The 17,243-nt window shown below is 43.2% G+C and overlaps 1 protein-coding gene across 2 annotated transcripts in view; it reads left to right on the plus strand.

The window, feature by feature from the left end:
• GPC5 (glypican 5) overlaps positions 1 to 17,243 on the plus strand; it is a 1,060,457-nt gene that overhangs the window by 843,283 nt on the left and 199,931 nt on the right. The window lies entirely within an intron of this gene.

Genomic DNA, 17,243 nt, shown 5'->3' on the forward strand with positions numbered 1-17,243 from the left:
AATCGCGGTCAGTAGGTTTCCGGTATAGGGTGGTGTTTATGTGACCATTGTTTATTAGCACTGTAGTGTCCAGGAAGTGGATCTCTTGTGTGGTCTGGACCAGGCTGAGGTTCATGGTGGGATAGAAATTGTTGAAATCATGGTGGAATTCCTCAAGGGCTTCTTTTCCATGGGTCCAGATGATGAAGATGTCATCAATGTAGCGCAAGTAGAGTAGGGGCGTTAGAGGATGAGAGCTGAGGAAGCGTTGTTCAAAGTCAGCCGTAAAAATGTTGGCATACTGTGGGGCCATGCGGGTACCCATAGCAGTGCCGCTGATCTGAAGGTATACATTGTCCCCAAATGTAAAATAGTTATGGGTAAGGACAAAGTCACAAAGTTCAGCCACCAGGTTAACCATGACATTATCGGGGATAGTGTTCTTGATGGCTTGTAGTCCATCTTTGTGTGGAATGTTGGTGTAGAGGGCTTCTACATCCATAGTGGACAGGATGGTGTTATCAGGAAGATCACCGATGGATTGTAGTTTCCTCAGGAAGTCAGTGGTGTCTCGAAGGTAGCTGGGAGTGCTGGTAGCGTAGGGCCTGAGGAGGGAGTCTACATAGCCAGACAATCCTGCTGTCAGGGTGCCAATGCCTGAGATGATGGGGCACCCAGGATTTCCAGGTTTATGGATCTTGGGTAGTGGATAGAATATCCCAGGTCCGGGTTCCAGGGGTGTGTCTGTGCGGATTTGATCTTGTGCTTTTTCAGGGAGTTTCTTGAGCAAATGCTGTAGTTTCTTTTGGTAACTCTCAGTGGGATCATAGGGTAATGGCTTGTAGAAAGTGGTGTTTGAGAGCTGCCGAGCAGCCTCTTGTTCATATTCCGACCTATTCAGGATGACAACAGCACCTCCTTTGTCAGCCTTTTTGATTATGATGTCAGAGTTGTTTCTGAGGCTGTGGATGGCATTGTGTTCCGCACGGCTGAGGTTATGGGGCAAGTGATGCTGCTTTTCCACAATTTCAGCCCGTGCACGTCGGCGGAAGCACTCTATGTAGAAGTCCAGTCTGCTGTTTCGACCTTCAGGAGGAGTCCACCTAGAATCCTTCTTTTTGTAGTGTTGGTAGGGAGGTCTCTGTGGATTAGTATGTTGTTCAGAGGTATGTTGGAAATATTCCTTGAGTCGGAGATGTCGAAAATAGGATTCTAGGTCACCACAGAACTGTATCATGTTTGTGGGGGTGGAGGGGCAGAAGGAGAGGCCCTGAGATAGGACAGCTGCTTCTGCTGGGCTGAGAGTATAGTTGGGTAGGTTAACAATATTGCTGGGTGGGTTGAGGGAACCATTGCTGTGGCCCCTTGTGGCATGTAGTAATTTAGAAAGTTTAGTGTCCTTTTTCTTTTGTAGAGAAGCAAAGTGTGTGTTGTAAATGGCTTGTCTAGTTTTAGTAAAGTCCAGCCACGAGGAAGTTTGTGTGGAAGGTTGGTTTTTTATGAGAGTATCCAGTTTTGAGAGCTCATTCTTAATCTTTCCCTGTTTGCTGTAGAGGATGGTGATCAGGTGATTCCGCAGTTTCTTTGAGAGCGTGTGGCACAAGCTGTCAGCATAGTCTGTGTGGTATGTAGATTGTAATGGATTTTTTACCTTCAGTCCTTTTGGTACGATGTCCATCTGTTTGCATTTGGAAAGGAAGATGATGTCTGTCTGTATCTGTACAAGTTTTTTCATGCAGTTGATAGATTTCCACTCCATACGGCTAAATGCAGTGCCTTGCATAATGACAGATTTCAGAGTAACAGCCCTGTTAGTCTGTATTCGCAAAAAGAAAAGGAGTACTTGTGGCACCTTAGAGACTAACCAATTTATTTGAGCATAAGCTTTCGTGAGCTACAGCTCACTTCATCGGATGCATACTGTGGAAAGTGTAGAAGATCTTTTTATATACACACAAAACATGAAAAAATACCTCCTCCCACCCCACTCTCCTGCTGGTAATAGCTTATCTAAAGTGATCACTCTCCTTACAATGTGTATGATAATCAAGTTGGGCCATTTCCAGCACAAATCCAGGTTTTCTCTATTACCAGCGGGAGAGTGGGTTTGTGTGTGTGTGTGGGGGGGGTGTCTCTAACGTGCCACAAGTACTCCTTTTCTTTTTGTGTCTTTTTGTAACTTAAGGTTTTGCCTAGAGGGATTCTCTATGTTTTGAATCTGACTGCCTGTGATATTATCTTCCATTCTAATCTTAGAGTGTATTTTTTTTAATCTTTGTTTTGTTCTTCTAATAAAGTTCTGTTTTTTAAGAATCTGACCGGGTTCTTAAGGTCCTAAGAAACCCAAGCTGATCTGTGCTCTACTTGCTTATTCTCAAGCCTCCCCAGGAAAGGGAGTGAAAGGGCTTGGAGGGATTGCTGGGGGAAGAGGAACTCCAAGTGGTCCTTTTCCCTGGTTCTTTGTTAAAAAGCTTGGTGGTGGCAGCATACCCTAGTCCAGGGGCAAAGATTGTGTGCCTTGGGGAAGTTTTTAACCTAAGCTGGTAGAAATAAGCTTAGGGAGTCTTTCATGTGGGTCCCCACATCTGTACTCCAGAGTTCAGAATGGGGAAGGAACCTTGACAGTTAGTGTAGTGAATTTTCTGATAACATAGCACATTCTTTTCAGAGCCAATGGAAACTGATACTAAAAGACATTCACTTGGATGTTAGAAAATCTTAAAGACCATCTAAAAGGAAAACAGGAGTAGACTTGAAATAGTTCAAATGTTATTTGAAATATAGTGACTGCCACTTTAGCAGATAAATAGGAAATCATAGGAGAGCTGTTTTCCCTTTGGCATTAATGAGAGTTGTATGTGCACATCAAGGGAAAAGCAGATGCCTAATATGCAGGTAGTAAAGGGTTTTCAGTGACCTAGATAAAAGAAATCTTAAAAATTCAGATTTTCTTATTCAAAAAGAAATTTACATTTTGGCTAGGTCTAAGCAAGGAAAATTTCAGAGGAAAATAGAATTTGGTGTGGGGGCAAGTTATAAACGAGTGTAGGAACAGGGTTATAACTGAAACTGTGTTGCAAGTTTTGCTGTAGCACTTACTACCAAACAAGGGCTTGATCCACAGCCCACTGTGGGAAGCTTTCCATTGACCACAATGGGCACTGAATCAGAGCCCGTGTGTTACAATTATAAAACAAACCCCTGAAAATTATTCAAATTCAGATTTAGTTCTGGGACAAAATTTCAGCTTTATAGGATTATAGTAGTTAAAAAAAATAAATCCACCTTCCCATTCCTTCTTTAAAAAGTTACAGGTATCATAATCAGAAAACCCAGACTGCTTTTTTCAAGAAAGATAAACAAAATCTTGAGGCCACAGGATGTTTACTCTTCTGCATTGTTCTAAATCCTAGGGCATATCAACGTCGATACTTACTGCGCAGCAAGTTGGGATATACCTCTACATCTCTCCAGTGAGCTGTGAAGTGGTTGTCCAGGTGGACCTGTTGATGATGCATACTAAAAGTTCCCTAGTATGCTTTGCAGTAGGTCAAAGCACTGGAGAAATTTCAATATGCATCAGCAGGGTACACATGGTCACTTATTGTGTGGCTTGCTGGAGAGCTGTAGCTTTACACCTCAGCTTGCCATGCAGTAAATATACATGTAGACATGCCCCTAAACCTCTACAAAAATAAGGTCAAAGAATGTGCAAATAATTGTTCAGCTCTTTCGTATATAAGTAGGGTACCATACTGGGTGCAGTATAATGCTGCTCTGCTTAAGTAGCTACATCAAGAGATTTATTGTACCTCGAGAAGATTTAATGTCTCCCAGAACTCCCATTTATGCAGGACGAATGTTTCTGCTTTGATACCTTTGATACCAAGGGCACAGTACTATTGTATTAAGTACTATTGCAATAACACCTAGAAGCTCCACTTACAAACCAGAATCCCATTGTATTAGGCACTGTTCAAATACAGAACACAAAGATGGCCCTGCCCCAAAGAGCTTACAATCAAAAGACAAGACAAGAGGCAGTCTAAGGGCTTGTCTACACTGGTAATTTACAGCGCTGCAACTTTCTCGCTCAAAAAAAAACCCCCTGAGCACAGCAAGTATTGGCACTGTAAAGCACCAGTGTAGACAAGCCCTTAGACTGCCTCTGGTCTTGTCTTTTGTTCTGTATTTGAAGTGCACTGGGAGCTACGCCCCTTGTGGAGGTGGGGTTTTTTTAGAGCGCTGGGAGAGCTCTCTCCCAGCGCTCTGCTGAGACCACACAAGCCACGTTAAAGCACTGCCGCAGCAGCATTTTAGCGTTGCCAGTGTAGACTAGCCCTAAGGATAAGACAGACAGATGGACAGAGAATCACAAGGGAACAATGAAATGGTATCATTTAGCATGATGGTCTGTGGTCTCAGCACTCAAGCTGCCTAACAGTTATCAAGTGATTTTGTAGGCATCATGATAGAGGAGAATTTTAAGGAGTGATTTGAAGGAGGATAATGAGGTAGCTTTGAAGATGTCTATGGGGAGCTCCTCCTGGGCATGAATGGCAGCATAGGCCAAAGGGCAAGGATGTGTGTTTGAAGATTTAATAAGTGGAGAATGAAGACCGACATCATTGCCTAATAAGAGACAGGATTCAATAGTTCAATAATGTAAGAGAGATTATAGGTAGCATAAAGATAGGCTATAAGGGCTTTGAAAGTGAAGACAAGTAGCTTATAGGAAAAAGGAGGAGTTGGGAGAAAGGGAAAGAATTGTAAGAAGAGAAGGGAGAAGAGAAGATGAGCAGAGAAGAGGGAGAAGGTCAGGTCATAGTTTGTCCATTTTCTCTTTGAAGAAATGGAGATCCCCATGCAGGCAGAGAAGAGAAGGCAGGAATTGAGGGAAACTGGAATTGCAGGCATCACTTATGATGGAGAACTAGAGCTGTTAGCTAGGAAGATGGCAGAACTGAATGAGGAGAGAATGAGTTTATAATAGAGAAAGTCAGCCTGGTAGTGGGAATGTGACTCTAGTAAACTCAGTACCAGCTCTGGCCAAGGCCATAGGTGTTAGCTAACAATTGACCAACCCAAACCAGCTCACCTGTATGTTAGTTTTGTTCAAAATAGGTATTAGTCTTATAAGAATATATTTAGTAGTTAGACTCTATGAAATGGTTGTAAGTAGCTTCATGCAATAATTTCACTTGTCATGTCCATATTCCATGCTATAAGGAAATATGTACGTTTTGCTTTATGACTTTGAAAATATTTTCTCTGAACTTGTGAACCCAGGTGCAGAAATCGTTCCCACATAGCCCACGAAAGCTTATGCCCAAATAAATTTGTAAAATAAAGCAGAGATACCCAGGGTCAACCTGGGTTCAGTCTGAAAGACATTTTGAACAGACAGATTACTACATCTCTATCACCTTTAGGAACCATAAATGGTAATTCATTCGTGTGTATATGTTTGCTTGCTTTAATCTGTAAATAACTCCTATTTCTTTTTCCTAGTTAATAAACCTTTAGATAGCTTATTACAGGACTGGCTATAGGTGTTGTCTTTGGTGTAAGATCTAGGGTGCCAATTGATCTGGGTAAGTGACTGGGCTCAGGAATAGAAGCAACCTGAATATTTTGTGGATTTTAGTGTAAGTAACCATTTGTCACTAAGATAGGCTTGCCTGAGTGGCAAGATAGACTAGAGAGCCCAAGGGGACTGTCTGTGACTCCACAGTAAGACTAGTACAGTGATCCAGGAGTTGATATTTCTTACTAGGTTGGTGAAATCTAATTATAGAACATATCACCAGTTGGGGTGTCTTCTCTCTTTCTGACAGTCTGCCTTGAGCTAGACACTCATGGTCATAAGCCACTCCAGACAGCATGACGGAAAATTCTACCAGAGATGCTCCTCAGTGTTAAAGCAGTAGAGGAGGAAGTGCATGTTGGGAGTGAGCCAGGGCTGAGGTTGCCAGAATGGACCTTGTGATAGGGCAAAAGAGTGAAGGGTAGAGGACAGTGAAGTATGGAGGGAACACCACTCTAGAAGAAAGGGCAGGGAGGAAGGGGATAAGAACAGACAAGAAGTTAATTATATTAACTGGAAACCATGCAATGACCAGGTGATAGGGCAAGAGGGAGGGGGAAGATGGACAATGCTGAAAGAGGCCAGGTGACTGCCGGAGTGGGGGAACTCAGCAAAGAGGGATCAGCGAGAGATAAGTGCTTGGTGAAGACTAAGCTGAGGGAACGGCCCTTTTGATGAGTGGGAGAATTGAATCACAGCTGCAGGTTGAATGAAGATGTAAGGACATGGGGTAAGATGGGCAATAAATGTACATCAAAGTCACTGCTAGTGAGGAGAGGAAAAGGGATTTAAAATCAGAGAGGAAGTCTGATGGGAAGGAGTTTGGTGGACGGTAGATGATGGCAGAGATGTGAACCAATAAGATGAACAACAATGAGCCAATAAGATACCAGTCCCATGAGTGATGAGGTGAGCTAGTTACCTCAGCAGACAGGCCCATAAAGAGGGTAGTTGCAGTGAGCAGATGAGTGAGGCAGTGGCAGTGGTGAGGAGGAGTAGTTGTGAAGTACTCAGGGGGCAGCTTAGTGTTCACAGGAGCTTGGTGATGGCAGCAGCCACAGAGGGAGTTGGATGGAGCTGAAAACCCAGCATCAGAAGGCAGGCGCAGATGGTGGCAGAGAAGTGAGGGAATATTAGAAGAGCCCAATTTTGAAGAATATTAAACAAACAAATCACCAGAGTTTGAAAAAGGCTGTAAAGGTACAGGCCACATGCTAAGCATTGGGCTGCATTGTCCAACCCTGGGAAAGATGAAGAAGATGGAGGTTGGACTTGGGCACTTTGAGGATCTGGGAAGGGGGGCAGATGATGGGGACCAGGATAGGAATGTCTCACCAACGCTTGTAGATGACCGCCCAGCTAGGCAGCTGGAATGCATTGTTTCACCCTGGGAGGGATATAATGGAGGCAACAGCATGTCCTTGCATCTTTCTATCTGATTTGGGGTGGCTAACACCCCAGGGACTGCTTGCAGAGAGGCAGAGAGCAATCCCTACGCTTGATAACGCTGATGACTAACGTGTTTGCAGGGTGTCCTTTCCTCCACCTGTGTCCCCATGCAGCACTTTGTCTTGATTGGTCCCTTAATTTATGTTGTATAATAGAAGACTAGACTTGCCAAAACTGAAGTGGTGCAGAGTCTCAGAAGTCATTTCTTTTAGCAAAACCTACACTACATTCCATATTTGTTTTCCAAATGACATTCTGCTGATACTTCTATTTTCTAATACAGAAATTTTCAGTCTAAAAGTTCTCATTTAATTTTGCTCCTCATTTGAGTTATTAACATGGGCTTCATTTGAGCAGCAACTGACTTGCTACTTAAATCCCTTTTATTAAAGGCTGCTTATAACCACCTTTTTGGAGTGATTTTCAGCACCTGTTCTTAGGAAGGAAGGGCCAGTGTCTTTCACCTATTGATGCAGGTAATATTTGAAAACTGTAAAAGAAGAGCAGAATCAGAGTATCTGATAAAGCACAGGCAGAAGCAGGCTTCATAAAATAATATTTATAGCTCTAGCATTACAGGAATTTATAGCATGTAGTTCCTATCATTCCCAGGGAGATTTAAATCCACTTTTGCAAATATTCCAAGGACTGTAAAACAGAGCTTCTCAGTAGAGGTTATTCATTGCTTATGAGTAACCATAAATAAAAAAAATGTTTCAAAAAGATTCATGTCAGGAATATAATGATTTTGAATCATTGAATATAATGATAATATATTTCTCTATTGGACTTGGTGAATGGCTCATTAAAAAAAACAGGGAAAATGAACATAAATTATCCTTCATAGGTCTGAATTGCTCACACCCAACCTCAACGCAATCTGGATCTCCCAGAGCACCAAAGAACAAACCTAGATACTTTACAGGTACACGGAATACAAAATGTAAATGAAAAATGGCGAGCTTATTTTTAATCAAGTAAGTTTTATGCAGCCTTTTTAGAAGTTAACAGTCTTCCCAATGATGCTAACAAATAACTGAAAGTGAACAAATAGCAGTCTCACAATGAACCCATGACAATTAAAATGCTAAGTACAGAGAATGAAAGGAGAATCCCAACGATAAAACATTTTATTTTATAGCCATATGACTGTCCCCATCACAGGGAGGATCTATCCCATTCTGCAATGATGATATGTCTTTAACTCATGGGCCTTCTCATCCCCCCAAAACCAGCCTGTACCTACATTTCAGTGAGATAATAAGGCACCTTTACATTTGTGTTTGGGTTGTTGTTATAGCTTTGTTGGTCCCAGAATATTAGAGAGACAAGGTGAGGTAATAGCTTTTATTGGACTAACTTTTGTTGGTGAGAGAGACAAGCTTTTGAGCTACACAGAGCTCTTCCTCAGGTCTGGGAAAGCTGCTCAGGGTGTCACAGCTGAGCAGATAGATTAGCATAAGTAGTTAGCACATATTCTAAGGGACCATTCCAGGTGAAGTGGCCCATTAACATAAGACTATGGCTTTTATTGTCTAGCAAAGTTATGAATTTAGGCACCCAGACTTGTCTTTGAAAGTATTGTGCAGGTTTCCTTTGAGGATGAGAACTGATAGGTCAGATACAGAATAATCACTTTGTGAAAAATATTCACCCACAGGTGGTAGGGTATTTTTGTCTTTTATCATTTTCCCATGTGGGTACATCCGAGAGTGTAGTGATTGTCTGGTTTCACCCACATAGTAGTTGTTGGGGCATTTAGTGCATTGGATGACTTCTCTGTGATGTCAGTGTGCCATGAAGAATGGTGTGAAGGATGATATCAGAACCTAATCTCTTACAACTGACCCGACCATGCATGTACCTGGCTTTGATTTGCCATGCTGTTTGTGAGCCCTTCTTGACTGATTTCAAGCAGGCCAGGGTCAATGTGCAGTCACCCTTCACATCTGGGGCCAACAAGAAGATCCCATGTGTGGCTGTGGCCAAAGACAGACAATGCCACACATCACTGACAACTGCCCTGGTGTGAGGGCTCTGCAATTTGCTGATGAGGCTGCCGCAAATTCTGCATCCAATAAGAATGAAAGAATGGCCATACTAGGTCAGACCGATGGTCCATCTAGCCTAGTATCTTGTCTTCCGACAGTGGCCAGTGCCAGGTGCTTCAGAGAGAATGAATAGACTGGTTATCAAGTGATCCATCCCCTGTTGCCCATTCCCAGCTTCTGGCAAACAGAGCCTAGGGACTCCATCCGTTCCCATCCTGGCTACTACCCATTGATGGACCTATCCTCCGTGAATTTATCTAGTTCTCTTTTGAACCCTGTTATAGTCTTGGCCTTCACAACATCCTCTGGCAAAGAGTTTCACAGGTTGACTCTGTGTGTGTGAAGAAATACTTCCTTTTTTTGTTTTAAAATGTCTGCCTATTAATTTCATTTGGTGACCCCTAGTTCTTGTGTTATGAGAAAGAGTAAATAAAACTTCCTTAATTACTTTTTCCACACCAGTTGTGATTTTGTAGACCTCTATCATATCATCCCTTAGTCGTCTGTTTTCCAAGCTGAAAAGTCGCAGTCTTATTAATCTCTCCTCATATGGAAGCTGTTCCATACCCCTAATTATTTGTGTTGCCCACTTCTGAATCTTTTCCAGTTCCAATACATTTTTTTTAAGATGGGTCAACTGGATCAGCACACGGTATTCAAGATGCAGCCGTATTATGGATTTATATAGAGACAATATATTTTTTGTCTTATTATCAATCCCTTTCCTAATGATTCCCAACATTCTGGTCACTTTTTTGACTGCCGCTGCGCATTGAGTAGATGTTTTCAGAGAACTGTCCACAGTAACTCCAAGATCCCTTTCTTGAGTGGTAACAGCTAATTTAGACCCCATCATTTTATGTGTATAGTTGGGATTATGTTTTCCAATGTGCATTACTTTGCATTTATCAACATTGAATTTCATCTGCCATTTTGTAGCCTAGTCACCAAGTTTTGTGAGATCCCTTTGTAACTCCACGCAGTCTGCTTTGGACTTAACTATCTTAAATGGTTTTGTATCATCTGCAAATTTTGCCACCTCACTGTTTAACCTTTTTTTTCCAGATCATTTATGAATAGGTTGAACAGTATGGGTCCTAGTACAGACCTAGTGCTATTTACCTCTCTCCATTCTGGAAACTGACCATTTATTCCTACTCTTTGTTTCCTATCTTTTAATCAGTTACTGATCCGTGAAAGGACCTTCCCATGACAGCTTACTTTGCTTAAGAGCCTTTGGTGAGGGACCTTGTCAAAGGCTTTCTGAAAATCTAAGTACACTGTATCCACTTGATCAACCTTGTCCACATGCTTGTTGTTCCCCTTCAAAGAATTCTGCTAGATTAGTGAGACATGATTTCCCTTTGCAAAGTACGTTGACTCTTCCCCAGTAAATCACGTCTATCTATGTGTCTGACAATTCTATTCTTTAGTATAGTTTCAACCAATTTGCCTGGTGCTGAAGTGAGGCTTACCAGCCTGTAATTGCTGGGTTCACCTCTGAAGCCTGTTTTTAAAAATTCGCTTCACATTAGCTATCCTCCAGTCATCTGGTACAGAAGCTGATTTAAATGTTAGGTTATATACCACAGTTATTAATTCTGCATTTTCACATTTGAGTCCCTTCAGAACTCTTGGGTGAATACTATCTGGTCCTCGGTGACTTATTACTATTTAATTTATCAATTTGTTCCAAAACCTCCTCTAATGACACCTCAATCTGGGACAGTTCCTCAGATTTGTCACCTAAAAAGAATAGCTCTAGTTTGGGAATCTCCCTCACATCCTCAGCCATGAAGGCCCATGCAAAGAATTAATTTTGTTTCTCCACAATGGCTTTATCTTCCTTGAGTGCTCCTTTAGCATCTTGATCATCCAGTGACCCGACCGTTTAGCAGGCTTCCTGCTTCTGATGTACTTAAATATTTTTTTTTTGCTGTTACTTTTTGAGTCTAGCTGTTCTTCATATTCTTTCTTGGCCTTCCTAATCATATTTTTACACTTCACTTCCCACAGTTTATGCTTTCTATTTTCCTCAAAAGGATTTAACTTCCACTTTTTAAAGGATACCGTTTTGCCTCTAACTGCTTCTTTAACTTTGTTATTTAGCCACGGTGGGACTTTTTTTGTTTCTCTTACTGTGTTTTTTTTAATTCGGAGTATACATTTAAATGACCCTCCATTATAGTGAAAAAGTTTCCATGAAGCTTGCAGAAGATTAGTTTAAAATAAATGCATGTTCCTGTGCAACCTGTTTCCCTACCTATCATAGAATCATAGAATATCAGGGTTTGGAAGGGACCTCAGGAGGTCATCTAGTCCAACCCCCTGCTCAAGGCAGGACCAATCCCCGACTAAATCATCCCAGCCAGGGCTTTGTCAAGCCTGACCTTAAAAACTTCTAGGGAAGGAGATTCCACCACCTCCCTAGGTAACGCATTCCAGTGTTTCACCACCCTCGTAGTGAAAAAGTTTTTCCTAATATCCAACCTAAATCTCCCCCACTGCAACTTGAGACCATTACTCCTTGTTCTGTCATCTGCTACCACTGAGAACAGTCTAGAGCCATCCTCTTTGGAACCCCCTTTCAGGTAGTTGAAAGCAGCTATCAAATCCCCCCTCATTCTTCTCTTCTGAAGACTAAACATCCCCAGTTCCCTCAGCCTCTCCTCATAAGTCATGTGTTCCAGTCCCCTAATCATTTTTGTTGCCCTCCGCTGGACTCTTTCCAATTTTTCCACATCCTTCTTGTAGTGTGGGGCCCAAAACTGGCCACAGTACTCCAGATGAGGCCTCACCAATGTCGAATAGAGGGGAATGATCACGTCCCTCAATCTGCTGGCAATGCCCCTACTTATACATCCCAAAATGCCGTTGGCCTTCTTGGCAACAAGGGCACACTGTTGACTCATATCCAGCTTCTCGTCCACTGTAACCCCTAGGTCCTTTTCGGCAGAACTGCTGCCGAGCCATTTGGTCCCTAGTCTGTAGCGGTGCATTGGATTCTTCCGTCCTAAGTGCAGGACTCTGCACTTGTCCTTTTTGAACCTCATCAGATTTATTTTGGCCCAATCCTCTAATTTGCCTAGGTCCCTCTGTATTCTATCCCTACCCTCCAGCGTATCTACCACTCCTCCCAGTTTAGTGTCATCTGCAAACTTGCTGAGGATGCAATCCACACCATCCTCCAGATCATTTATGAAGATATTGAACAAAACCGGCCCAAGGACCGACCCTTGGGGCACTCCACTTGATACCGGCTGCCAACTAGACATGGAGCCATTGATCACTACCCGTTGAGCTCGACAATCTAGCCAGCTTTCTATCCCCCTTATAGTCCATTCATCCAGCCCATACTTCTTTAAGTTGCTGGCAAGAATACTGTGAGAGCCCGTGTCAAATGCTTTGCTGAAGTCAAGGAACAACACGTCCACCACTTTCCCTTCATCCACAGAGCCAGTTATCTCGTCATAGAAGGCAATTAGATTAGTCAAACATGATTTGCCCTTGGTGAATCCATGCTGACTGTTCCTGATCACTTTCCTCTCCTCTAAGTGCTTCAGAATTGATTCCTTGAGGACCTGCTCCATGATTTTTCCAGGGACTGAGGTGAGGCTGACTGGCCTGTAGTTCCCAGGATCCTCCTTCTTCCCTTTTTTAAAGATGGGCACTACATTAGCCTTTTTCCAGTCATCTGGGACCTCCCCCGATCGCCATGAGTTTTCAAAGATAATGGCCAATGGCTCTGCAATCACATCCGCCAACTCCTTTAGCACTCTCAGATGCAACGCATCCGGCCCCATGGACTTGTGCATGTCCAGCTTTTCTAAATAGTCCTTAACCTGTTCTTTCTCCACAGAGGGCTGGTCACCTCCTCCCCATGCTGTGCTGCCCAGTGCAGTAGTCTGGGAGCTGACCTTGTTCGTGAAAACAGAGGCAAAAAAAGCATTGAGTACATTGGCTTTTTCCACATCCTCTGTCACGAGGTTGCCTCCCTCATTCAGTAAGGGGCCCACACTTTCCTTGACTTTCTTCTTGTTGCTAACATACCTGAAGAAACCCTTCTTGTTACTCTTAACATCTCTTGCTAGCTGCAATTCCAGGTGTGATTTGGCCTTCCTGATTTCACTCCTGCAAGCCCGAGCAATATTTTTATATTCATCCCTGGTCATTTGTCCAGTCTTCCACTTCTTGTAAGCTTCTTTTTTGTATTTAAGAGGAGCAAGGATTTCACTGTTAAACCAAGCTGGTCGCCTGCCATATTTACTATTCTTTCTACACATCGGGATGGTTTGTCCCTGTAACCTCAATAAGGATTCTTTAAAATACAGCCAGCTCTCCTGGACTCCTTTCCCCCTCATGTTATTCTCCCAGGGGATCTTGCCCATCATTTCCCTGAGGGAGTCAAAGTCTGCTTTTCTGAAGTCCAGGGTCTGTATTCTGGTGCTCTCCTTTCTTCCTTGTGTTAGGATCCTGAACTCGACCATTTCATGGTCACTGTCTCCCAGGTTCCCATCCACTTTAGCTTCCCCTACTAATTCTTCCCGGTTTGTGAGCAGCAGGTCAAGAAGAGCTCTGTCCCTAGTTGGTTCCTCCACCACTTGCACCAGGAGATTGTCCCCTACATTTTCCAAAAATTTCCTGGATTGCCTGTGTACCGCTGTATTGCTCTCCCAGCAGATATCAGGGTGATCGAAGTCTCCCATGAGAACCAGGGCCTGCAATCTAGTAACTTCTGCGAGTTGCCGGAAGAAAGCCTCGTCCACCTCATCCCCCAGGTCCGGTGGTCTATAGTAGACTCCCACTACGACATCACCCTTGTGGCTCACACTTCTAAACTTAATCCAGAGACTCTCAGGTTTTTCTGCAGTTTCATACTTGAGCTCTGAGCAGTCATACTGCTCTCTTATATACAGTGCAACTCCCCCACCTTTTCTGCCCTTCCTGTCATTCCTGAACAGCTTATATCCATCCATGGCAGTACTCCAGTCATGTGAGTTATCCCACCAAGTCTCTGTTATTCCAATCACATCATAATTCCTTGATTGTGCCAGGACTTCCAGTTCTCCCTGCTTGTTTCCCAGGCTTTGTGCATTTGTATATAGGCACTTGAGGTAACCTGCTGATCGCCCCTCTTTCTCAGTATGAGTCAGGAGCCCTCCCCTCTCACGCGCTCCTGCTCTTGCCTCCTCCCGGTATCCCACTTCCCCACTTACCTCAGGTGAACCTAGTTTAAAGCCCTCCTCACTAGGTTAGCCAGCCTGCTTGCGAAGATGTTCTTCCCTCTCTTCGTTAGGTGGAACCCGTCTCTGCCTAGCACTCCTCCTTCTTGGAACACCATCCCATGGTCAAAGAATCCAAAGCCTTCTCTCCGACACCACCTGCGTAGCCATTCGTTGACTTCCATGATTCGACGGTCTCTACCCAGGCCTTTTCCTTCCACAGGGAGGATGGACGAGAACACCACTTGCACCTCAAACTCCTTTATCCTTCTTCCCAGAGCCACGTAGTCCACAGTGATCCGCTCAAGGTCATTCTTGGCAGTATCATTGGTGCCCACGTGAAGAAGCAGGAAGGGGTAGCGATCTGAGGGCTTGATGAGTCTCGGCAGTCTCTCCGTCACATCGCGAATCTTAGCTCCTGGCAAGCAGCAGACTTCTCGGTTTTCCCGGTCAGGGCGGCAGATAGATGACTCAGTCCCCCTGAGGAGAGAGTCCCCGACCACCACCACCCACCTCCTTCTCTTGGGAGCGGTGGTCGTGGAACCCCCAACCCTAGGACAGTGCATCCCATGCCTTCCAATCAGCGGAGTCTCTTTCTGCTCCCTTCCCTCAGACGTATCATCTGGTCCACTCTCCGCATTAGTACCTGTGGAGAGAACATGAAAACGGTTACTTACCTGTATCTGCCCTGCTGGTACATGGATGTTCCCCTTTTTTCTTCTGGAGGTCACATGATGCCAAATTTCTTCACCATCCTTCTGTCCCCGATGTGCAGCCTGCTCTGAATCTTCAGAACCTTGTGCCTGTAGAAGCCTATCCTGACATCCGTCCAGGAAATCTTCAGTTTCTCTTATGCAACGCAGGGTCGACACCTGTTGCTCCAGACCTTGAACCTTCTCTTCCAGTATGGAGACCAGCTTGCACTTTGTACAGACAAAGTCGCATCTGTCCTGTGGAAGAAAGACAAACAGCACATCCAGTGCAGGTCACAACAGCTGAACACCCCCCATCCATATTATCTTCCTTCTATGAGCTTCCTCAGGAGTTGTAGTAATTACTCAGAGAATCCAGCAAGATGTAAGCCTCAGTGGGCTCTCCCCAGGCGAACTCCCAGGCAAACTCCTTTTGTTAGCTGCTGTGCTGTTCGCTGCTCAGCTGGTTCGCAACAGAATTTACAGCCAGTAATTTACAGCAAATTTACAGCAATTTTACAGCGATTTACAGCAAACTCTTCATTTACAGCCAGCAATTTCACATACCCTCCATTACGACAATGGTTTTTGTGTAGAGTAAATTAAAAAAAATGAAACTCTTCTCTTAAAAAAAAACCACTCAAGGGGGCAACATAAATTAGTGGTTTAATAGAGGTGGCCTTCTAATGAAGATGAAGCAGAATGGTACTGAATGTGCTTGGGGATGACATCTTAATAAGAGTGAACTCTTGTACAAGATTCAGGGTATGTACCAACTTCTGAAATGTTGGTAATATAAGAAGTTTGGCTTTGCTCCATTTTGTCCTTGTGAGGAAAGGCTAGTAATCTCAGAGGATGGCATGTGTAGAAATATCTGACAGACTTCAGGGAGTGCTCTACGTTATTTTCCTATATTCACAAGAATCTTGTTCCCATATATTAAAGTGATATTTGGACAGGGAACAAACATAGAATCTGAGTTACCTTACGTGGCTCACTTTACTGCCTCATGGCTGGGAGTCATTAGAATATAGTGCCTGGGTTTCGTGAATTCTGATGCATCCTAGTGGCATAAATAAAGATTAAAACCCATACTAGTAATGTCAGCTAATAGTTTCTCCTGTCACTCAATTTGTGCAGGCCTGTATTTTTCTGGAGCAGAAGGTCCTAAGTTGTCCCCACTATGCATGCCCAAATATGCTGTAGGATATACACATGTTGTGAAATATGTGACACTAGGGACAGATAGAAAAGCACTGGGAGATGGTGGTTCCTTTCAGATGGGATGCTTAACAGGAATAGGGAGTATGAGGCAGCAGAAGTATGAGTTGAAAGGAGCTGGAGTTGACTTAGAGCCATAATTGGGGGCAGTTTGTCTAAAATGAACACTTAGTTAAGAAATACTAGTTGGGCAGTTTGATTAGTCCACCTTTTAACATAGCTGCATCCAGTGAACTGGTGAACATCTCTGGTGACCCCTCTGCGCCCCCCCCCCCACACACACACACTCCCTTTTTGTTTCCATCTAGTATGTGTAACATAGCCTTATTGTATGCGAGTTCAGATGAATCCCTACAGTAAATGCAGCCCAGACCCTAATTCTAAATTTAACTGGTAATCACAAAATCAGTAAAAAAGATGAGGCTTCATTGTAAGGTTACCTTTAAACATTGATTCCCTCAGGATAAAATCCATGTTTTTGACAGAGCTCTTTCCAGTTTTTTCCTTCATTCGCTATGGAACAACATTATTTTTTCTGCCAGTAAAGGACTGGGTTGGTAATCGAGATACTATATTTGAAAGCAGAGGCCATCCAGGGAGAGAGGGAGGGAATGATAATAGAGCCTATTTTTCATTAAGACACTTTAAGGTTTAGTCTTCAGTAAGAACCTTATTTAAATTGAAAGATTTTTGGTTCCTTCCTATGGGAGTCATAAGTGACCTGTAAATGGAGAGTATTACAAATGAGAAGATGTGGGAGCTTCAAAACTACCAAGGTTGGTTAGTACAAAGGGTACAAAAGATTTCTTTTATACTGCAAATTAGACATTAAACATGAATAACCCCCACACTGCAAGAAAAATGATAGTAAATGAAACATAAAATTTCATTCTAGTTTAAATAATTTTATTGCTAGAACTAGTTTAATAAAATTCCCAACCTCACTCACAAACCCTGTTTTAACTACATACCTTATACAGTCCTGGGAGCTAAAACATAACTAATACCACGTTCTTGCTATTTGATTGCTTTTGCCTGCTGG

This window comes from Natator depressus, chromosome 1 (genome assembly GCF_965152275.1).
Source record: "Natator depressus isolate rNatDep1 chromosome 1, rNatDep2.hap1, whole genome shotgun sequence".
NCBI lineage: Eukaryota > Metazoa > Chordata > Testudines > Cheloniidae > Natator > Natator depressus.